Source organism: Mastomys coucha, unplaced genomic scaffold, assembly GCF_008632895.1.
Source record: "Mastomys coucha isolate ucsf_1 unplaced genomic scaffold, UCSF_Mcou_1 pScaffold22, whole genome shotgun sequence".
Classification (NCBI taxonomy): Eukaryota; Metazoa; Chordata; class Mammalia; order Rodentia; family Muridae; genus Mastomys; species Mastomys coucha.
This window is the reverse complement of record NW_022196905.1, coordinates 100681994-100688887: the sequence shown is the minus strand read 5'-3', so window position 1 is coordinate 100688887 and position 6894 is coordinate 100681994. Positions and strand designations below refer to the sequence as shown.

The following is a 6894-nucleotide window of genomic DNA, read 5'->3' as shown; positions in this document are numbered from 1 at the left end:
AACATAGACCCAGGGGTCTGAATCTTCAGCCTTTACAAGCGCCTGCATTCATATGCACATACAGATAGTTTAAAATGTTTAAACAAAGATTTAGGTGACAGATTAAAAAATGCTATTGGAGTCCACGGCGGCGAGGAGCGCCGGCCAGCGCAGCCCGGGACCGAGCAGGGCGGCGCGGCTGGCTGGCGGGGCCGGCGGCGGCTGGAGCCGGAGCGCGACGCCACGCGACCGCGGCTTCCAGAGCTCCGCCTGGCTGCCCCCACCGCCGCGTGCCCTCCGGGAGCCTTGGAAGAACGAGGGCCGCCAGCGCCGGTCCTGGAGTCCTGAGACGGGGGACGCGCGCGGCGCCCGGAGCCTCCGCCGCTTCCTGCTGCGGGCGGGCGGGCGGGCGGCCTCCTCCGGCGCCTCCCTCCCTCTGCTCGTTGCGGCTCCTCAGGCTCCCGAGCCCGGGGGCGGCCTGTGGCGCGAGGCGCCCGCTCCGGACCGCGCTCCTTCGGACCTTAAGGAGAACATGCATTCGGCTTGGACAGTTTGAGATTCTTAGTTTGGGGTCCCTGCTCGCTTGCTTTTTCCACCCCGCGGATTTGATTTTTTTTTTTGAGGATTTTTTCCTCCTCTCCTCTTTTCATTTTCTCTCCTCGGGGCTCTTTTGTGACTCCCCCCGCACCCCCCCAGAACCCCGCCTTTATGTTCGCCCAGCCCTCCACCCGCTTCTGAGTAGTGGGGGAGGGTCTTGGCCTCCATGTTCCCGCCCCACCGGGGTCCCGGCGAACATGGGGGGCAAGCAGAGCACGGCGGCCCGCTCTCGGGGCCCCTTCCCGGGGGTCTCTACGGATGACAGTGCCGTGCCGCCGCCGGGAGGGGCGCCCCACTTCGGGCACTACCGGACGGGCGGCGGGGCGATGGGGCTGCGCAGCCGCTCGGTCAGCTCGGTGGCGGGCATGGGCATGGACCCCAGCACGGCCAGAGGGGTGCCCTTTAGTCTCTACACCCCCGCCTCCCACGGGACCGGCGACTCAGAGAGGGCGCCGGGAGGCGGAGGGTTCACGTCGGACTCCACCTATGCCCACGGCAATGGTTACCAAGAGACCGGCGGCGGTCACCATAGAGACGGGATGCTGTACCTGGGCTCCCAAGCCTCGCTGGCGGATGCTCTACCTCTGCACATCGCACCCAGGTGGTTCAGCTCGCACAGTGGTTTCAAGTGCCCCATTTGTTCCAAGTCTGTGGCTTCCGATGAAATGGAAATGCACTTTATAATGTGTCTGAGCAAACCTCGCCTGTCCTACAATGATGATGTGCTGACTAAAGATGCGGGTGAGTGTGTGATCTGCCTGGAGGAGCTGCTTCAGGGGGACACGATAGCCAGGCTGCCTTGCCTGTGCATCTATCACAAAAGCTGCATAGACTCATGGTTTGAAGTGAACAGATCTTGTCCAGAACACCCTGCTGATTGACCCTGCTGGGCCTGATTACAGACTCCTCTCAAAGGGACAGCCAGCCCCTGTTCCTGGGAGGAGGCTCCTCGGACACTGGACAGAGCTGAGCTTGGGACACCAGAGAGAACAGGGCACCTTCTGCACTGACTTCCAGAAAATGGTCCTCCCTGAGGACACCCAGTGGATGAGAGCGAGTCTGAGAGAAGAATGAATTGACCTCTATCCTTCCCCTCACCCTCGACCCAGGAGGGAAAGGGCATTTTCTTTATCACCTTTGAAAGGCGTTGTGGGTCTGTCTTTAAAAAGTGTTTACAAACAACAAAAAATTCTATATAAAAAAAAATGCTATTGGATATGGCAGTACAGACCCATCTATGATCCCAGGCAAGGGTATCAGGAGTTCAAGGCCAGCCTCAGCTATATAGAAAGGTCAAGCCTAGTCTGGGCTACATGAAATCTGTCACCCAAAACCAAACTAAAGAAAAGAGAGAAAGAAAAGAAAAAATGATTTCATAGTGCTCAACGTATGATAAGTACCTTAAAAATAAGCCATCATTAACAAGGCAAGTCTTCAAAACCAACATATTAGATCTCTTTTAAGAAAATGGAGCTCTATTTAGGACTGTCCCCCACAAGGTCTACCAGTTGGTTCCACACTATAGCAAAGTCTCTACTGATAGTCTCCGAGTAACACAGCCTGTAGAATTTTCAGGGGAGTATGGTGGGGTGGGGTAGGGTTATAGGAGTAAGGGAGAGAGAGCCAGAGAGAGAAAGAGACAGAGACAGAGACAGAGACAGAGAGACAGAGAGATATTCAGTTAATAATTTGTCTGAGGTTGAAGTCCAAGCTGACAGTATGAAACTAGAGGAGCCTCTAGCCAGTGCCCCAAAATTGGTGCCTCAGTCAAGATCATTCTGCCAGAAGTCAAAAAAGGAGGGAAGGAGGAAATGGGGAGGAGAAAAAACCAGCATCTATTAGTATGCTGGATATTCAAAAGGGTTTGCTTTCAGTTTTCCTAAATCCCCCGCATTCCAGCCTCCCTTAAAGTTACTACCTAACAGAGGTACCAGCTGGAACCTGGAACAGAAAGGGTGTTAAATGGGTGGAGCCCAGAGGCCTCAGATGTAAACACTCCCTATGAGTCAGCTGTAAATTCAATTCAAATCCCCAGTCTCCAAGTCTCCTCCTCTCATCATGGTTACCACCAAAATGACTGCTGCTTTTAGAAATCCTAACAGGAGACAGGTAAATGTCTAAAATGCAGTTGGATTTTTTTTCTATAGTGCTGATAAAGATGCAATTATCGCAGTAGAGAAGTTTAACTTTTACTGAATTAGGACTTGTGTACCTTGCCTCATCTTTAAAGCACAGCAGCTGTTTGTGAATATGTCTTTGGTTTTATTTTAAGAATATTATCTCATTGTACTGTGGCCATTCATGTGAGCAGCCTGGAGTTATATAAAGTGGTAGGTTTATTTCCACACCTTCAAGAGGAGTGTTTTAATAAATAGCTTTCATACTTCAATAGTTTCTTTCCCTGCTGTTATTGGCTGCTGGGATTTAATTTACTTATTTAACAAATAGAGGCCTACTTTGTCTGTTTAGGCTTCTAATTTCTCACATGGAGATAAAAATTAATCAAGGAATATGATTACCATAATATTTGTTCACCAATTCTAGTCGTTGGCAATGTTGATGGTTGTTTCTTTTCTTAGGTGCTCCTTGGGCTTAGGAAAACAGGCCACTGAAAAATCGAAATTAATTTTACTGTAAGGTTATCAGGCATGGTGGGTTCTGTCTGGGAAATGGAGGCAGGGAGTTAGTTCATTAAGGTTATACCAACTCTATAGCAAGTTTGGGGCCAATCTGGGTTACATATGCGTCTACTTGAAAATACTATAAAGCAACAGTGGTTTTTGTTTGGGTGGAAATAAGGAAAGAGATAAATTACATTGAATAAATTCTGTCCCTGGCTTGACGGATACAGACCATTTCAAGTGAAGTAGAAGCATATCTCTCAACACATCTGTCATGGTGGGTGGACTTAACTTTTTGCTTTTCAGGCTCCTTATTTTGTGTATAGTGTGTTTGTGCATATCTAAATGGAAGTGCAGGAGTGCCACAATGCACATGTGGGGGCTAGAGGGCAGCTTTTGGTGTCCTTCCTCATCTAGGCAGGATACCGTCTGGTTTTGCTGTGTATCACCCTAGCTGATGGGTGAGCCTTCTGGCTGATTCTGGCTCGGCTTTTCGTCTCAGAGCAGAAGTGGAGGGATTACATACGCCACTGTTTCTGTCTTGTTATGTGGGTCCCAGGGACAGAATGCAGGCGGCCAGGCTTGTACCGTTAGTGCTTTTATCTACTCAACTGTCTCTTTGGCTACACTCTTAGCTTCAGCTGGCTGATGAAGAAACAGAACTGTACACGATTAGCTTCCAAACAACTAGCAGGTGGTGGAGTCAGGATTTTTTTTTTTCCTAGTTCAGAGACTTTTTAATATTTGTATTTGTACTTTGTGACTTTGGAAAACAGTAATTGCAGTAACTACCACTTGCTGGCTGTTTATATGCTCTGCATATATGTTCCACTTAATTATCAGTTTAGTGCTTAAGTAGATATTACTAACTGTTTTATAGATGAGAAGATTGAGATATGAGGAGGTTAAGTATACTTTTGCCAAGTACACTTAAAATTTTAGATTACAGTCTACAGTCATGTGCTGTATGGAATATGGAAGTTATGAGTTCTCAGAAAATTGGATATTTTAGGTGAAATGACTAATTCTATTGCACCAACTTTTATCTTGCTTTAAAACAGATAGTTAAGAAAGCCAAGAAATAAAAGATTTCTTTTATCAAGTGGTGTTCTGTACTGATGTCCCACTTTGCGGCACAATTTCAAAAGTTGTTATTTGGTTTGATGGAGTTTAAAGATAGAAATAAGGTGATGGATGGGCTATAGCTCACCAAGCAATGTCCTTAATCCTCAAATGTGAAGACTGATGTGTGGATGCTTAGAACTGATGGCTAAGCACCTTGCCTATAATCCCAGGTCCCGGAAGGCCCAGATAGGGGATGATGGAAGCAAGCCGGAGGAGCTGCATTAGAGAGTCCTGTGTTCAATTAATTAGGAAGAGGGTGGTTGAGGAGGCCTCCCAGTAATCAGCCTCAGGCTTCCATGTGCATCTACACGTGTGTATAGTCACAGGTGAACAGGCACACAGATCACATGGACAGATACATGCAAAAACAAGGTCTAAAGTCTGTAGCTACAATTTATCTGTACATTCATAGTGGTTTGGTCTCTCCCTTGTCAAGACGTCACAAGCATGTGCACTGTGAAGCAATGTTCTTTCCTAAGGCGATGCTCCTGTCTTACAGTCAATGGATATGGTGAAGGAAAAGTGCTGAGGGTGAAGCCATTTTTAGAACCACGGTAAATGGAGAGGCCCCAGCTTTTGTGCCCAAGTATCTTAGATTCCTACTGTGGTAAGTAAAATAAGCCTAGTAAGGTGTGATGTAACTGTTTTAGTGTAAGCCTTCATTGTTTTTCAAAACAAAAAGTTTCAACTATTATCTGGAACCCTCGATGGAGTATCTTCCTTTTCCTCCTGGGACAGTGCCACCAGTATAACTTCCGGCAGATGGCAATGTTCTGTCTGTGGTCTCCTAGCTACAGGTACTGTTACTGAACTTGGAACATGTGAGTGTGAGTGAGAAGCTGAAGCTGTTGAGATATAAGCATGTAGCTAGTGGCTTTCATGGCCCTTGAATTAGACAGTGTAATCCTAGAATAGAAATAAGCATCCTTATTGTTTAAGCTAAAATTCTCAGGGTGAAGGTGGCTGATGAGTTCGGCCTCTGTATCTGGGGTGACTTGACTCCTCTGAAGAATGCCTTCCGTGTTTTCTTTTGGGGACCAGCAGGGCTCATGTGGCTGGCTTGAACACTTTGGCAGTCGACGGCATGGTTTCCTGTGAGTTAACCTTTGGCAGGTTTAGAGGAGTTTCCTGCCTGTGTAGTGACCTAACTCCACGCTATGGTCCTGTGGAGTGACCTAACTCCACGCTATGGTCCTGTGGAGTGGCCTAACTCCACGCTATGGTTCTGTGGAGTGACCTAACTCCATGCTATGGTTCTGTGGAGTGACCTAACTCCATGCTATGGTTCTGCAGGATGGAGCACAGAACTTTGAATTGCTAACAGAATTGACTGTAAATAAAAGTGGCCTCTGAGCTGCCGTCCACTGCCACAGGTCCCCCTTCTCTTTCACGGGAGGGTATAGACTAGAATCTAGACTTTAGAGAGAAAGCAGCTGAGCCTCAGGAGCAGAGATGGTGTCAGAACAGAATTTACAATGGAATATCACTTACGCCAGTGCCCGAGCACTTGTGAGCGCTAGAATTAGCAATTAAAGTGGGGCATTAAAGTGTAAGCTCTTTTACCAAATAAACTGACACTCTTGGGGCAAGTGAGAGAAAGGCATTAGTTAGGGATAATGCTGGAGGGCCAGAGCTAATGACCTCTTCAGGACTAATCTATTATTTCCAAATAATTCCACTGTCACATGCTGAGCACCACAAGCTGTCCCTCAGCCCAGGCAAGACTGCTTCCACCGCATTTAGCTTTGCCTCTTCTGGAATTTCACATTTATAGAATCATATACTATATAGCCTGGTATTACTTATTTCCAAACTGGTAGTTCATTCACATACTTTCACGTGAAAAGAATACTACTTTAAGCCTTTGGATATTCATTAAAAAGATTGTCTTTCCCGTCTCTGGAAATGCTTCACTCTTACTGTACCTACCATACCTTCCACTTTTGAAACAACCAGTGTTCATATTTTCTTGGGTATCGGTGGCTATCTTTCTCTCTATCCTTAATGGGGAGGTTTGAGCACTCTACTTTAATTAAACATTTCCCAAAGAACGTTCAGACACTAAAATAATTTGAAATCTATTTTTATAATAACTCTCATTCTTCTTAGGTTCTGACTCTAAATGTCAAAGTGTGACATTTACCTGCGATGTCAGTAACCTTTGCACCATACGTAGTTTGAGTCAGGCACCTATGATTCTTGAATTCCTTGAACAAATATGAATATATGACTATGAATCAGGTAAAACTAAGCTCCTGGCCTCACAGGGTCAGATGTTAGTGAGAGATTAAAACATTCCCAAGAGTCCTATAATTACACTGTCCTGGAAAGTGATTGACAGGACTAACATAGGCGAGTCTTCAAGAGGCTGAGGCCCCGGTAAGAAGGTGAGGCCAGGAAAACTTCCCAGGTATTAGAAATTTGCAAAAACTCTTGTGAGGGAGGAAAGGGGTCAGTGTGGCTGGAGAAAGGAGAGGATGAATATGGTTTGAACAGAGAGGAGAGCTGGAGAGGTAGGCAAGGTGCCTGGCCCTGAAGGGCTTGGTTAGGGTCTTTTTTTTTTTTTTTTTTT

The 6894-nt window shown here is 46.7% G+C and overlaps 1 protein-coding gene and 1 pseudogene across 4 annotated transcripts in view; both read left to right on the top strand.

Annotated features, from left to right (window-relative positions):
* The first annotated feature begins 408 nt into the window (after nt 1-408).
* On the top strand, nt 409-1772 carry LOC116068075 (annotated as a pseudogene). Its single transcript, XR_004109428.1, has one exon. The product of XR_004109428.1 is annotated as an E3 ubiquitin-protein ligase ZNRF1 pseudogene (transcript).
* An 892-nt stretch (nt 1773-2664) lies between these two features.
* The window catches only part of Evi5 (ecotropic viral integration site 5), a 167478-nt gene continuing 163248 nt past the window's right edge, over nt 2665-6894 (top strand). For all 3 annotated transcript variants that reach the window (XM_031337208.1, XM_031337212.1, XM_031337211.1), the window contains exon 1: nt 2665-2685. The gene's annotated coding sequence lies outside the window, so the exon portion shown is untranslated. The remainder of the gene's footprint in view (nt 2686-6894) is intronic.